This window comes from Papio anubis, chromosome 13 (genome assembly GCF_008728515.1).
Source record: "Papio anubis isolate 15944 chromosome 13, Panubis1.0, whole genome shotgun sequence".
NCBI lineage: Eukaryota > Metazoa > Chordata > Mammalia > Primates > Cercopithecidae > Papio > Papio anubis.
This window is the reverse complement of record NC_044988.1, coordinates 82519708-82536618: the sequence shown is the minus strand read 5'-3', so window position 1 is coordinate 82536618 and position 16911 is coordinate 82519708. Positions and strand designations below refer to the sequence as shown.

Sequence of the window (16911 nt, the reverse complement as noted above, 5' to 3'; positions counted from 1 at the left end):
CTGGCTGTTATTTCTTTATTATTGAGCTTGAACGTTTTTTCTGTGACCTGCCTGTTCGTATTTGTAAGTATAAATACAAGGTAGACATAAAAGAGGTGAATTGCTCAAGCTTAGGAAATACCTGGAATGCCAAATAAGCATCCTTCTTTTCTCTGAAGACTTCTTGCACATTCTAGTCTTGAAAGTAGTGGGGGATAATATTGAATCTAGACACCTGAGAAGACAATGTACTTGGCTAATCAACAAATTTCTTTATTATTTTAATAACATTCCAGTATGGGATAAAATCTGGGATTGTCATCCCTTCATAATCCTGCAGTTGTTACCAAATAAACTACAATGAACAGTGATATGTCCTTTCAATTGTAGTTAGAGCTTTATGGATATGTACACAGAAATGTCTGTATGTGTATGTACATCACAATTCTCTAACATATTTCATAAGCATCTTCCCAGGCTGTGTAATACTGCACCGTATGAATGTAATATAATTTATATAATTTGCTCCCTTAAGTAGGACAATTAATTTACTTTCCATCTTTCCCCATTATAAATAATGCTGTGAATGCACATGTCCTTTGGACCAACAATCCTGCTTCCAGGAATTTATCCTGTAGATAAAACTAGCACATTTACAAAATGGCATTTTATACAAGATTGTACACTACAGTGTAATTTTGCTGTTACAAACAATCTAAATGCTTGATTATAAGGATCTGATTAAATAAATTATGGTCCATATTTTCATAAGTACAAGGAAAATATCTGAAATCATTTCCAAAATACCCCGTTAAGTGAAAAAAAAAAAAAAAACAAGACACATAGTCACATGAATAGCATGTCACCATTTGTATGAAAAAAGAAAGAATATGTGTGTATCTCATAAATGCACACTTATGTATTTGCTGGATATGTAAAGAGTACTTTCAGAAATATACATAAGAAACTGATAGGCCGGGTGCGGTGGCTCACGCCTGTAATCCCCGCACTTTGGGAGGCCGAGGCGGGCGGATCATGAGGTCAGGAGATCGAGACCATCCTGGCTAACACGGTGAAACCCCGTCTCTACTACAAATACAAAAAATTAGCCGGACGTGGTGGTGGGCGCCTGTAGTTCCAGCTACTTGGGAGGCTGAGGCAGGGGAATGGCGTGAACCCAGGAGGCGGAGCTTGAAGTGAGCTGAGATTGCGCCACTGCACTCCAGCCTGGGTGACAGAGTGAGACTCGGTCTCAAAAAAAAAAAGAAAAGAAAAGAAAAGAAACTGATAACACTGGTTACTTCCAGAAGAGGGAAACTAAATGCGGGGGAGACAGGTGTGGGTGGGAGATCATTCTTTGAAGTCTTTTGTACCTTTGGAATTCTGAAGCTTGTAAATGTGTGACCTCTTCAAAAAGTTAGAATTTATTTTAATTAAAATTAAAAGACAAAAATTATGCACAGAATTATTGATCTGTATTTCTGACTCTTTCCTTAGGACTTCTAGAGATGAAATTGCTAGGTGAGAGTGGAGCTATTTTTAAGGCCCTTGATGCATAATTCCAAAACATTTTCCAGGAAGCTTATGCCAATCTAACACCTACCCAAATTTTCTTTTTTGGACAGTTATGGCAGATATCGCTGATTGTCTACTCAATATCTACTCTTTCCTCTTCCCTGCAGACAGACCCTGATTTTGTTCAGAATAGCAATGTACCCAACTTAAAACTTCTCAGCCTCTCCTGCACCCAAACTGGCCACATGACACAGTTCTGGCCAACGAGATGTAAACCTAATTTGTTGGGTGGGGCTTCTAGGAAAGTTCTTTACAAGGAGGCAAACTCAACTGGAGCAAGATTTTTGCCCTTTGCCTTTTCTTTCTTTTCAGGCTAGAAGTGGGATCCTATGCTATAGGTTATGGGCATCTTGTAAGCAGAAGGAGATGAGCATGAGGACACAAGCCACAAGGTCAGCCTGGGCAGGCAGAAACAGAAGGAAGCAGAACTTTTGGTGGCACAGCAGAGACATCATTCCAGTCCTAGACTGCCTGCCTCTATTCTCCTTGTTACCTAAGAAAAATAAAACCTAAGTCACTATAAATTGGGTCTTCTGTTGTGAGCATTCGTACCTATTCCTAATTGATACGACAGAAAGATTTGTGCATGTCTGAATTTAAAAAGAAAAAAGTTATGTATGGAGGAAGATCTGGGGATAAGAAAAATGAAGACATAATGGAAACACAGTTTCTTTTTGAAAAAAATGAGAGAATAATGAGAGTCTGTATCAGGAACATGACATGTCAGCACTATACGGAGGTGAGGGGCAAGCATGGTGGCTCACACCTGTAACCCCAGCATTTTGGGAGGCTGAGGTGGGAGGAGTGCTTGAGCTCAGGAGTTTGTGACCAGCCCGGGCAACATAGTGAGACCCTGTATCTACAAAATATAAAATTAGGTGGGCATGGTGGAGTGTGCCTGTCGTCCCAGCTACTCAGGAGGCTGAGGTGGGAGGATTGCTTGAGCCCAGGAGGTTGAGGCTGCAGTGAGTCGTGATTGTATCATTGCACTCCAGCCTGGGCAACAGAGCGAGACACTGTCTCAAAAACAATTTTTTAAATAAAAATGATATGGGGGCCAGGCGCAGTGGCTTATGCCTGTAATCCCAGCACTTGGGGAGGCTGAGGCGGATGGATCACATAGTCAAGAGATCGAGACCATCCTGGCCAACATGGTGAAACTAAAAATACAAAAATTAGCTGGGCGTGGTGGCATGTGCCTGTAGTCCCAGTTACTCGGGAGGCTGAGGCAGGAGAATCACTTGAACCCGGGAGGTGGAGGTTGCAGTGAGCCAAGATCGCGCCACTGCACTCCAGCCTAGCGACAGAGTAAGACTCCATCTCAAAAAAAAACAAAAAAAAGATATTGGGGTGGTCTGAAGATGTTCTCACCAATGGCCTAAGGGATCTTCACTGTCCAGGTAGGATTAAAGAAGCTCCCTTAATACTTCAAAGGAAACTGTTCTTCTGCACATTCTCATTTCCTTTTACTTTCTGTGTGGATCCTAGGTAATTCTTCCTTGGGCTTTTGCTTCCATATCTTCTACCTCACTGAAGGACTGAAGAAGGTTGACTGTGTTAGAAATTAAACTGAGGCACAATTAACAATTCAAAGAGTTTATTTGAGCAAACAAAAATCCATGGATTGGGCAGCACCCAACCTTGGCTTGGGGCTCCACTTGAGGGGCCTGAAGGAAAGGCTTTTATAAGGTGAATGAGGAAGCAAAGCATGGAAAATAATTGATTCTTTACAATGATGTTGTTGCCTTATTTGGATTATCCAGATAGAAAGTCCCCTAGTTATGTAATTAGAGGTTAGCTGTAGGTTTTGGATTGGTGAAGCTTAAATTTCATTTCCTCTCAGTCAGTCATTTATAAGAAATGCATTTGATTTAGGTTTTGGTTTGCTTCTGTGGGAACCCAAGGCATTACAACCACTTCAGTCTGATGGTTCCTCTTTAAGTAGACCACGAGATAATGCTTAAGGATGGAAGAGTAGTAAGAGGCCCCGAGCCCAGAAAATGCCTGTCTACTCGCAGATGGTAGGTGCTTGGGATGCAAAAATGCTCAGGCATAGTCCCTGTCCTTAGGGAATCCCAAGAGGTTAGAAAAAGGGACATTAATTTTTCAGTGCCATAAACAAATGTAGTTGAGGTTACAGGAAAAAAATGGGAAGCATCTCCCCAATCCAAGGGAGACAGGTCTATGACTTGGAAGGAAAGCAGGAGTTGCCACTACAACAACCTTTGGTGGCCTGCCTGTCTCCGTGTTCTTTGCTGGCTCCTCTTTACCAACCCTGTCTCTTCTGAATTTTGTTTATTATTTATTTAGAGACAGAGTCTTGCTCTGTTGCCCAGGCTAGAGTGCAGTCTCAGACCACTACAACCTCTGCCTCTCAGGTTGAAGCAATTCTCATGCCTCAGCCTCCCAAGCAGCTGGGATTACAGGCATGCACCACCACGCTCAGGTGATTTTTATATTTTTAGTAGAGAAAATACAAAAATGTTCCCCATGTTAGCCAGGAGTTGGTCTCAAACTCCTGGCCTCAAGTGATCCACCTGCCTCAGCCTCCCAAAGTGCTGGGATTACGGGTGTGAGTCACCATGCCTGTCTAAATTTGCTCTTATTAACAGACAGGATCCTGGGATCCCAGACCTCCTGCCAGCCAGGTTACAAAGGCCAAGAGAGCGTGGGAAACAGAGATGATTTCTGACAGGAGAATTGCTGGAGTGAAAAAAGAGATGTGGCAATTATGGGAAGAAACAGGAAGGTCCCTGCAGGGTTAGGAAAAGACTGAATAAAAATTCCTAAGTGTCTAATCAGCACTGTAACTGTAGATCACCCATAGAGTCCTGGTTCTTTAGGAAGAAATACATCTGGAGCATAGGAAAGCAATTGGTTAGCTTCTACAGCTTGGAAATATCCCTCCAGAATAACTACTCCCTTATGCTTTGATTTGGTCTCCACCAGCAGCATTGGGCTCTGGACCTGTTACGAGCTGGGCCCACTTGTGGGGCACATATGGGGAAGCAAGTTACTCACGCGGGTCACAGAAAGAAAGGACTCACACCCTTGATGCCTCACTGCCTCCATGCATCCAAAGGGTCTGAATGTGTTTCCCAGGACATGACATCAGGTGTCAGATGACAATTCCCATGGCCATCCTGGCGATGCTTGGGCTACTAGTTTTGCAAGGAGCCTCTGATTATCTGAATGTATTCAGCAATGCGACAGTCATACATCTACGATTTGCTTTGTGTAGTCAATATGGTGCAAGCTGGCCTTGTATAGAAATTTGTGTAAGCATTTCTGCTTAGCCCGAATAGGACGAGTAAACAATATTAATGAGTTTACTGTAATGACTAAATGTTATAATACTCAAATATCTTCTATCATTTAATAGCTCTCAGCGACAGCTGTTTATTTATTTAATACAAGTCTGTAAAATAAAATCAATGGAAAGTAAATGAAAATGAATCATAGGGAAAGTTCACCTAGGATACTCGAAATTTCAGTGACTGGTTATGGGTTGGGAAATAAGTTTGAATAAAAAGAAAATAATACTATGTTATACATTGCTTAGAGATTAATTCTTTACATTCATTTGAATTTTTGAATCATTGATTTTTAAATTTCTATTTAAACAGAATTTAAATTAGAACATTCTTCAGGCCAGGCGCGGTGGCTTATGCCTGTAATCCCAGCACTTTGGGAGGGTAAGGTGGGAGGATCATGAGGTCAAGAGATCAAGACCATTCTGGCCAACGTGGTGAAACCCCATACCCACTAAAAATACAAAAATTAGCCAGGTGTGGTGGCGCGCACCTGTAGTCCCAGCTACTCAGCAGGCTGAGGCAGGAGAATCGCTTGAACTGGGGAGATGGAGGTTGCAGTGAGCCGAGATTGTGCCATTGCACTTCAACCTGGTGACAGAGCGAGACTTGGTCTCAAAAAAAAAAAAAAAAAAAAATTCTTCAAAGATATACCATTTATGCTGGTACAATGTAAATTGAAGCAGGAGATCACGTTTATTGAACTAAGGATAAAAAGGACATAGAAATGGAATAAAATGAGGCTTCTCTTAATTCCAGAGGTGTCTTCCTACAGGGAAAGAAAAACAAAACCCAAGCAAACAAACCAAAACAGCCCCGCTCTCCAACTTAAAGGGAATTTATTGGTATTAAAAAGGCACATCATGCCCCCAACAAAACAAAAATAAACTGTGCATCATGAGAACTAACACACTCTTAAGGATAATCTGAGATACTTTTCTCATTGTATGATACTGTATTACCACAAAGAGAGAATAGTGTATGAAAATAAACTGCTGGAGCTGTAGTTCCAGTCTTGGGTAAAGGATGGTGGGACCAGACACAGATCAAAAGACAGAAACTGGAAAAAGTTTTAGTTTCATTGCTGACAGTTCCCTGGGGAAATCACTGCACACTGCAGGGCCACTCGGGTAAGCCCAGGGTGGGTCACCAGGCCAGGAAGATGGGGAACATTAGACAAGTGCCTTTACTGTGGTCTCCATGGGAGGGAACAGGTGATGCAGGGTTAGTAGACTTAGGGCTGGCTCGTTGGAATAATTTCAGTGGGCTCCGGGATAGAGGCGAGTCCATGGTTGTCTGGTGCCTGGCTCTGGGCCAATCAGGGCCAGCGTATACAGGCATGGATTGTGGCCCCTAACAGAGGTGGCTGGGGATGTGGACTGCTCAAAAAGGGAAACTGGCCTCTACCTAGACCCTCAAAACTGGGTCAATAAGACATTTAAAAACTATATGACAATCTGGGCATGGAGGCTCATGCCTATAATCCCAGCACTTTGGGAGGCCAAGGTGGTTAAATCATGAGGTCAGGAGATCGAGACCATCCTGGCCAACATGGTGAAACCCCGTCTCTACTAAAAATACAAAAATCAGCTGGGCATGGTGGCGCATACCTGTAATCCCAGCTACTTGGGAAGCTGAGGCAGGAGAATCGCTTGAACCAGGGAGGTGGAGGTTGCAGTGAGCCGAGATCACGCCACTGCACTCCAGCCTGGTGACAGAGTGAGACTCTGTTTCAAACAAAACAAAACAAACAAAAAAACGAAAAAAAAAATTATATGACACCTGCATATTTGTATTCTTCTTCATATTTAACTACGAATATTCCCTTAGTTATCCATGGGGCTAAGTACCAACATTTGGGTAAGCCAGCCAATTATTTAAAAAGTATCTCCTGCCACAATCATGGCCTCTGTTGATGACTGTGTGTATGTGTGTGTGTGTGTGTGTGTGTTTGAGACAGAGTCTCACTCTGTCACCCAGGCTAGAGTACAGTGGCATGATCTTGGCTCACTGCAACCTCTGCCTCCCGGGTTCAAGTTATTCTCCTGCCTCAGCCTCCACAGTGGCTGGGATTACGGGTGCATGCCTGGCTAATTTTTGTGTTTTGAGCAGAGATAGTTTCACCACATTGGCCAGGCTGGTCTTGAATTCCTGACCTCAAGTGATCTGCCAGCCTCGGCTTCCCAAAGTGTTGGGATTACAGGCGTGAGCCACCATGCCCGGCTGGTTTTCCTTATATAGGGGTCTTATCTATGTAAAAGCTAAGTTATATCTATGTGTGGGTGGGCTGACAGTGTGATGTAATTTATTATTTTTCCGATTTAAAGAAAACTATCTTTGGCATTTTAGTGCCTAAGTACATCAAAGCATGTCTGTAATCATCTGAAAAACATATACCGTTATGTGATATTGGGAGAACGGGACATTCTGCTGTCCTAGAATTTTATCCTTGTGGGTATTATTAAGCTGTTTACCCAGCCATAAACATCTTAAGACCATGGGTGGTGACTGGCAAGGAACGTGCCTTGCTAGTTTGAAGATGGAGCTGATTTTACACTTGATCTTAAACAAAAGGCCGAGAAGCAATAAGATAGAGTTGATTTTAAAATGATGTTACTCTGGCTCTCCTATTCTTCTGTTCCCCTAACAATACCACGCCATACAATTCATCCTTTTAAAGTGGACAATTCAGTGTCTTTTAGTACAGGTGTTCCTCGGCTTACAATGGGGTTATACCCTGATAAATCCACCATATTGAAAATATTGTAAGTTGGCCGGGCGCGGTGGCTCAAGCCTGTAATCCCAGCACTTTGGGAGGCCGAGACGGGCGGATCACGAGGTCAGGAGATCGAGACCATCCTGGCTAACACAGTGAAACCCCGTCTCTACTAAAAAATACAAAAAACTAGCCGGGCGAGGTGGCGGGCGCCTGTAGTCCCAGCTACTCGGGAGGCTGAGGCAGGAGAATGGCGTAAACCCGGGAGGCGGAGCTTGCAGTGAGCTGAGATCCGGCCACTGCACTCCAGCCTGGGGGACAGAGCGAGACTCCGTCTCAAAAAAAAAAAAAAAAAAAAGAAAATATTGTAAGTCAAAAATGCATTTAATCCACCTCACCTACTGAACACCATAGCAGCCTTGCCTACTCTATATATGCTACTTACATTAGCCGACAGTGGTCTAAAATAATCAGACACAAGCCTATTTTATAATAAAGTGTTGAATATCTCATGTAATTTATTAAATATTGTACCAAAAATGAAAAACAAAATGTCGTATGGGCTCTTGAAGTATGGTTTCTACTGAACGCATACTGCGTTTGCACTGTCATAAAGTCACACAATGGTAAGTCAGCTGGGCATGGTGGCTCACGACTGCAATCCCAACACTTTGGGAGGCTGAGATGGGTGGATCACCTGAGGTCAGGAGTTCGAGACCAGCCTGGCCAACATGGTGAAACTCTGTCTCTACTAAAAATACAAAAAAAAAAAAAAAAAAAAAGAAAATTAGTGGGGCTTGGTGGCGCACACCTGTAATCTCAGCTACTCTGGAGGCTGAGGCATGAGAATCGCTTGAACCGGGGAGGCAGGGGTTGCAGTGAGCTGAGATTGCACCACTGCACTTCAGCCTTGACAACAGAGCAAGACTCTGTCTCAAAAAAAAAAAAAAAAGTTAAGTGGAACCACGGAAAATTGGGGACCATCTGTATAGCTACTATGACCTGCAACATCTTTCCCTTTGCCAAGCATCTATACTTCCCACAAAATTATTGGATCGTTATACATCATTCACTCTGAAATCACCTTTCAGAGTTGGGGTTTACTTTGTGTCCACAATATTGTGCTCCATCACTGTTGCTATGGTTGTATGTTGACTTCACTCAACCACATGCATGAGCACCAGAAACTCTTCTAGAAAAAAAAAAGCTTTTGACTATTTTCCTTAAAAGGCCTTAAAAATGGCCTTTAAATTGATAGGGGAGCATCTGGGTTTGTCGTTGTCTAAAAATAGCCTCTACATACAGCTTCTCTAAGTAGAAAAAAGGCCACCTTATCTGTGCCACTGTGCAGAGAGTAAACAACAACAAACTGTTCTTGGCAAACATCTCCCACGTAAGACGCTTACTTCTTCCAGGTCTTAAAAGGAACACATGAAATGAAGAACCCCAAGGAAACGATGCCTTTAGCTTTTTTTTTTTTTTTTTTTTAATGGTCTTATTCTGTCCTTCAGGCTGGACTGTAGTGGTGCAATCATAGCTCGTTTTAGCCTTGACCTCCTGGTCTCATGTGATCCTCCCACCTCAGCCTCCTTCCTGAGTAGCTAAATAGGTACACGCCACCATACCTGCGTAATTTTAAAAATTATTTGGTAGAAATGAGATCTTGCTATGTTGCCCAGGCTCGTCGTGAACTCCCGGCCTAAAGGGATCCTCCTGTCTCAGCCTTCCAAAGTGCTGGGATTACAGGCATGAGCCATGGTGTCCCGCCTGGCTTTCCAGTTCTACCAAGTGGTTGAGCGGTTCACAAGTGTGGATGTAGGACCTACAGCATCAGCATTGCCTGGAATTGTTTAAAATGCAACCACTCCACTTTGGGAGGCTGAGGCAGGCGGATCACCTGAGGTCAGGAGTTTTGAGGCCAGCCTGGCCAACACGGTGAAACCTGTCTCTACTAAAAATAAATAAATAAATAAATAAATAAATAAATAAATAAAATTAGCTGGGCGTGGTGGTGGGTGCCTGTAACCCCAGCTACTTGGGAGGCCGAGGCAGGAGAATCGCTTAAACCCAGGAGGCAGAGGTTGCAGTGAGCTGAGACTGCACCATTTCACTCTAGCCTGGCAACAAGAGTGAGACTCTGTCTCAAAAAAAAAAAAAAAAAAAGCCAACTACTCAGCTCCATCAGACCTACTTGCTCAGAAACCTGGGGGAGGGCCACGCGATCCGTGTTTCCACGAGCCCCCCAGGTGGTTCTGATGATGCAGTCTCAGATTTGAGGTGGCTGAGGAAGGATCCTCAGGTGAAGGAGGGAAGGAACTGCCTTTACAGCCTGTAAAAGCATCTGATAGGTCTCTAGAGCAGGACATACTTCTTGTTTTATCTTTTAAATTCAAAATAAAATCACTTTTGTGTGGGTATACTCATACTAGTTTCAGAAAAAAATAGCCCATTTTCCGGTGTGCAAACACTTTATTCCAAGAATACCTTACCCAAGGCAGAAATTCAAAAATTAAATGCCTAGAGGAAAACTAGAGTATTCTCCATCATTCCTGTTGAGGAAACATTATTAATATCCACATTACCTTTTATTTTTTGTTGTGTGTGTGTGTGTGTGTGTGTGTGTGTTTTCAGATGGAGTTTCACTCTTATTGCCCAGGCTGGAGTGCAATGGGACAATCGTGGCACACCAAAACCTCTGCCTCTCGGGTTCAAGCAGTTCTCCTGCCTCAGCTGCCCGAGTAGCTGGGATTACAGGAAGCTGCCACGATGCCTGGCTAATTTTTTGTATTTTTAGTAGAGACGGGGGTTTCACCATATTGGCCAGGCTGGTCTCGAACCCCTGACCTCAAGTGATCCAGCCACCTCCACTTCCCAAAGTGTTGAGATTACAGGCTTGAGCCACCGTGCCTGGCTCATACTACCTTTTAAGCCATAATATTTTACAGAGAACTTGATTATGTCCATTGACAATAAAAACATAAATTAATTTTTAATGTTTTATTACACATTTCCTTTGAAATTTTCAATACAATAATGCATTTTTAATCTGTATAAAATGTTACAATGGTAGTATCTATGCACACAATAATATACACAAACATGTAGGAGGTGTGTGTTCACATTTTTGGAAACGGACAGAACAAAGGGGAAGAAGCCTGCACCTCAATAGTCAGGGCAGAGACAGGCCCCTCTAGGGCTGAATTTGAGGTCAGCACCAACTGTGTGCAAAGCTGATCCGGGCCTTCTGCAGAAAAGAGGCTAAACTCATGTACCCACCTGGCCTCACTTTCCTCCTGTCCTCTGTGAAAGGGACAGAGGAATAATGGTCCCTTACCTGCCACGTAGCAGCTGTGGCCCTTGGGCAAGTAAGTCCCTTTCCTGCTCTGAGCCTCCCACTTTCCCAAGGTTCTGAGCCACAGAGAAAGGCTAGACCTGAGGGGGACATGGAGACACCACATCTTCCCATGAAAAGCAGTGGGCATCCATCACCACCTCCCGCACCATGCAGTTAGCCCATTTTCCAAACTGCCATGATTCATTTCTACAGCCCAGTGTAGTGGGGGAAGAACAGGACTGTGCTGGGGCTCCTGGCTGGATGCCTGCTCTGCCTTTTGCTGCCAGCAATGCCTTGGCCAGGACACAGCCCCTGTGTCCCCAAGCTTTCTCCTCTGTCATATGGGAACGATGATCTCATAGGGTTATGGGGATGATTAGATGGAGCAACAGCAAGGGTATAAGCAGTCAGCGGTGTAATAGGGTCAGGAGAGGTGACCTTCAGGGCTCGGCGGTGATCAGGTGAGAGGTGATCACAATTAGCGACTGGAGAGAGCCTCTAGGTCTTGGGAAACACTGGGTTTCGGCACAGGTGGTGGTTTCACAGGTATTCACTTTGAGACAACATACACACCACAGGCTTAGATACCCGGACTAGATGCTGGTGTATTATTCCTTTCAGAAAGCATTTTAGTTTTAGTTTTGTTTTAGCGCAAGACATGAGAATTAGAAAACGATCCTGGGAAAGGTTCAGGCCTCTGTAGGCTGAGATGGGGCCCAGGACTATGTCTCTGAGGAGAGAGGAACCCAGTGAATTTTGAGGAGCACAGGGGAGCAGAGGGAAATTGCACTGTGTGTGCGTGTGTGCGTGTGTGTGTGAGCGCACACACTGCGGGGCTGGAGGAGGAAATCAGCAAGGCCCAGAGAAGGGCAGAAGGATCTTCAGGCCCGAAGGGCTGCTGCTGCATGTGGCTGGATGGCAGCACAGCGGCCTGAGGTTCCTGGGTCATTTTTGTCCCCTCGTCATGCTCATGGACTCTTGATGACTGTCCACAGCTCTGAGGTGTGGGCCCTGCAAGCTGGAACCAAGCATGCTCTCTGCCCGTTTCTGAGGCAGTCGTTGGGACTGTGGGGCCGTGGACCCCTGCCAGGCTCGCCTGTCCCCGGGACACTCAGGATGCACTGCGGCCTCCTGTCTCCTGCAGGCACCTGCACAACCCTCCTTTTGAAGGTAATTTCAGGAGTTGTTACAGCAACACCTGTGCACTGAGGCGGACGACAGGGCCACCACAGAGGTGACACTGTGTGCAGGGAGGGGAGAGGGGAGTCGCCTCTAGCTTTGCTTCCTGCGCCCCCAGGGAGTTGCCACTCATAGTGGGCTCCACCCTCCCCCCAACAACACATTCCCTATCATCTTCCAACAGCCACTGCCACCGTGCCCAGGGCCATCCTCACCGCTGAGTCCTACACACACCAGGGACCATCGGTCACCCCATCACTTTGAGTTTCCTTCTGTCTGGGCCACATCCAGATTCTGGGATGTTTTCCACACTCGACCTCACTTTGTCTTTGACGTGCTATGGCCTAAATGTCAGTGTCCCCCAGATTTATATGTTGAAGCCTAATTCCCAATGGGGTAGAAAGAACAGGTGGGGCCTTCGGGAATGCCCTGAAACAAGATGGACATTCTCAATAATCCCCTCCTGAAGGAGGTTAGTGCTCTCATCAAACAGGCTCCAGCAACCTCCCTTGTCCCCTTCGGCCACATGAGGACACAGCTGGAGGCACTGCCCTAAGGAATGGGTCCTCACCAGGCACTAAATCCTCAGGCAATTGATCTTGGACTTCTCAGCCTTCAGAACTTTGACAATACATTTCGGGCGTTAGTAACTCCCCGGGCTAATGTACTTTCTTAGAGGAGCCCACCGGACAAGGACGGGCCCTCCCTTCTCACCTGACGTCACTTCCAGGATCCGCTCCTCACAAATATTCACCCGTTGAAGGAATGCTGTGGGTGAAGGGGCCAGGAGAAGCCCCTGTAAACTGCTCACAGGCAATCAGAGGTCCCTCAGAATGGGGAGGACAGCAAGCACGACCAGAATCTATCAGTGATGCATGACACACAGGACTCCAGCAGACCCTCACAGAAAAGGATCAAAGAGGGGAGGCAGGAGAGGGTGAGAGCCTCCTGCCCAGAACAGAGCAGTGGCAGAGGACGCAGGGAAAAGAGCCAACAAGAAGAAAGTGAGCCAGAAGATGCATCTCACAGGCCCAGAGTGGCTCTTGCTGTGTGCAGAGCCCAGGAACACCAGAAATCAGAGCTGTGTATATGGTCCAGAGGGATATTGACACTCTGAAGAACGAGTCAGTCATTGACCACATCCTGCATCACAAAACAGGGGCCTTTTCCAGAGTGAAGGCAAGGAGAGAACGTATTCACCACCCAAGAATGTATTCACCACCAAGGTGAACACACAAGATTTGTGGGACTGCCAGGCCCACCTTTTCTCACAGAGGAACAGGCTGAAGCCACATTCTGCAGGTTCCAGCAGGCTCCCAGGTTGGGGCTGTGATCAAGAATAGGAAGGTCACACTCAGGGTCGGAAAGGCCCAGAAAGCTAGGAAGTCCCTCCATCAGCTACTGTGCCCCAGGACAACCCCGTCCACACATCCCAGTGCCTCCTGCCCCAGGGAGAAGAGTCTCTGGGCCCAGGACCCGAGGTCTGCAGAGACTCAGGAGACACAGAGCCCTGGGGTTCACCACAAGCTTCATCCAAGGGTAAAATGCAAACCAGGATGAGGCATTTGATTCAGGGTCCTCCTGCACTGAGAAGAGGGAAGGACAAGAACAGCCATGGCCAAAGCAGGGCGAGTCAGGATGACGCAGAGGCCGAGCTGCAGGCACAGCTACCTCCGTGGCCGTAACCCGGGGATGCCAGGTTCCTCCGGCCACCACCTCCCCATACTCCCCAGCTGGCTTGGGAGGAGGCTTTCCATCACTATCCCGAAATTCTGCTCCAACAGTAGGCATATAGAGCTTCTGACTCTCTAGAAGCAACGTCTGCATACACCGAGACAACTTGAATGACCCCCACGTAGCGCGGCTCTCTAGTGGCGCCCTCTGTCTGGCCTCAGCTGGACTTCTGTGTCTCTTCTATCAGCCATGCTGGCTGCCGTCGAGGCAGTGCCTGGGTTTAAGGGATCCCAGGACTTTGTGCTCAGAGTGTGCAAGGCTCCACCTCACCCTTCCTGAGCGCCTGCCTGGGCTGCCCACACCCACCTGCACTGGGGAGGGGCAGAGGCGGCCACACTCATCCACATCTACCTCTTCCTCTGGGCCAACTGTTCACGGACCAATCACTCAACATACCACCCGTTCTTCATACATTTCCAAAAGAAGGAGTGAAGAACACGGTGGCATGTCCAGAAGCCTTTTTCTTCTGGAGGAAAAACAAAACTTTGACCAACGACATAGATAAACCAAATGTCTGCCCCGCTCCCTGACAATCCTTCACTTTCTGCAGCCGCGTGCAGAGGGGGACACGGACCAGGCCACTGAGGCTTCTGTGGAAACCAATCTCTCAGTCACCCTGAAAGATGGCTAAGAGCCATGGAGCTTCCTATTTCACCAAATGTGGAGGGGACGTTTGGGGGTGGCGGGCCCTGCATTCAGACGGGAAAGAAGAAACAGGACCCACTGCTGGGACCCAGGGCCAGCGGCCCCCAGGAGTCCCTGGGCACTCAGCTGGAGACGGCAGCCCCTGCATTGCCACCCACGGTGCAGCAGTCTCCCTGCTCTTCCCTTCTGTCCATCAGGACCCATGGAACTGGGCACCCGGCTCTGGGGTATGGAGAGCACACAGGAGGCCTGGCTCCTCCTCACCCCTGACTCCACAGAAATGAGTCTCAACTCAAGGTCCACTTAAAGGTCTTGGCTTTCTTTCCTGTTCCAACTCCAGAGAGGGTGCAGATGTCCACAGTGAGGGGATGGTTACTTGACCACCAGGTGTGGAGCGGCCCTGGCCAGCTGCTGGGAATCCCGCCGACCGAGGCTGTGGCTGGTGCAGGGGAAAGTGAGATCCTCTCCTCCTCTCTCCTGCCAAGAGTGGGCCAAGGAGAGAAAGGCCAGGGAAAGGTCCACTCACAAAACCGAGTGGGAAGGAGGGGTGACAGTCACAGCTTTCTACACGGAATCCTGCATGCCACAAGAAGTGTCCCCACTCCTCTTCAGGGCACCTACTTCCATGCTGGGAACACAGTATTAGACCTCGGCATGAGCCACATGTCCCTGCCCACCCCTCGCCCAGAAGGGATCAGGAACAGGAAGGAGTTTCCAGTGCCATGGACAAGCCCTGGGTGAGCACAGGATTCGGGGTCCTGCTGTGGTGGGTCCGGGGCTGACCAGAGCAGGTCCTAGAAGCAGGCGAGGTGCTGTGCAGTCTGCAGCGTAACTCTGAACTTGACAATGAGGTCTCCCCGCTGAGTGCATACCTTGAGGAAGGGAAGCACCTTTCCATGGAGTCTGCCAGGTTGCCTGCCAGTGGCATTCGTGCCCAGCTAGAGGACCAGCCACCACCCCTGCTGGCCGCAAATGTCCTTTCAGGCAAACACGGCACCTTGAGAAAATGAGGCGGGGAGTGAGGGAAGGGTTTGGGTAGGAAAGTCACCGGCTGGTACTGACAAGGACGCTGAGGGTACAGTGGTTCCATCTGAGCAGAAGTGTGTGCCAGGGCTTCTCTTGGAGCACGAAGACAATGCTGCAGGGATGGCTTCTGGCTTGGAGACTCCCTTTTGGGAAAGTGACCTGTGGCTCCCCGTAGCTGTTCTGCGTGCGACGGTGCTGAATCTCGTCCTTGTCCTTGGTGGGACCCCTTGTGCTCAGGGTGGAGGAGCACTCTGTGACCTCCCTGGACCAGGCAGCGCCACAGGAGATCCCCTTCAGGCACTCCTGCACACAGATCTGCCCCACCATCTGCAGGAAGCGTGTGGTGCTCCCGGCTCTCCTTAGACACTCTCAGCCGCTGAAGTCAACTCACCAAGCATCCAGGGGAGGCTTCTCCCTGTGCCTCTGGGTCATGTGGTCAAGGCCAATGCAGGGCAGAGGAGTGACTGCTGGAAAAGAAGAGCCCAGATGAAGTGCAGTCACCTACCTGAAGTCAGGCTCCCCTGGAAGTCCCCAAGAAATAAGTCTAGGAAGAAACCACCAGAGCCACTGAGGGCCGCTAGATACCCAGTGGGGAGGGAAATTTCGGGCAGCGCGGCTCGTCTTCATGGACGGATTGCTGCAGTGCTGGGATTTCATCACGCCTGCTATCTTCATTAATTTCTATACCCATGAGAAAGTTACATAGTAATGCAACATTTTATTTTATTATTATTTTTTAAGATGGAGTCTCTCTGTCGCTCAGGCTGGATTGCAGTGGCAAGATCTCGGCTCCCGGCAACCTCTGCCTCCCAGGTTCAAAGAATGCTCCTGCCGCAGCCTCCCCAGTAGCTGGGATTACAGGCATCCGCCACCATACCTGGCTAATTTCTGTGGTTTTAGTAGAGACGGGGTTTCACCCATGTTGGCCAGGTTGGTCTTGAACCCTGGGACCCTCAGGTGATCTGCCCACTTTGGCCCCCAAAAGTGCTGGATTACAGGCATGAGACACCCCACCCGGCCTTAATGCAACATTTTAAAAATCAAAATTCATGCTAAATAGTCCATTGTGAACAAAATATCCACATTTTAAATCAAGTCATCATCAGATCCTGTAACTGCAACACTCTGAGAGCTGCGTTGGGCACGGTGGGAAACGAAATCTTGGCAAATTCCATTCAACCCATAAAATTGTCCCCAAAGAAAAGGAAAAGTACTACTTAAGGAATAACAAACAGACAGCCCAGGCGCACTGCACTGCCAGAGATGGGGGGATCTGCTCCCCGACGACTGGGACTTTTCCACTGAAGGTCATTTTCCAGTTTCATCTAAAAGCACAGAAGAACTTCGTGAAATGTCTGGCTTTTTCCTAAGGGAAGGAGGTGCCTACAGCGTTGCCATCACTGCTGCTGGTC

At 47.3% G+C, this 16911-nt stretch overlaps 1 pseudogene across 1 annotated transcript; it reads right to left on the bottom strand.

The window, feature by feature from the left end:
- Positions 1 to 10563: 10563 nt before the first annotated feature.
- LOC100997652 lies at positions 10564 to 15517 on the bottom strand (annotated as a pseudogene). The gene has a single exon (XR_004178051.1). The product of XR_004178051.1 is annotated as an uncharacterized LOC100997652 (transcript).
- Positions 15518 to 16911: the final 1394 nt, after the last annotated feature.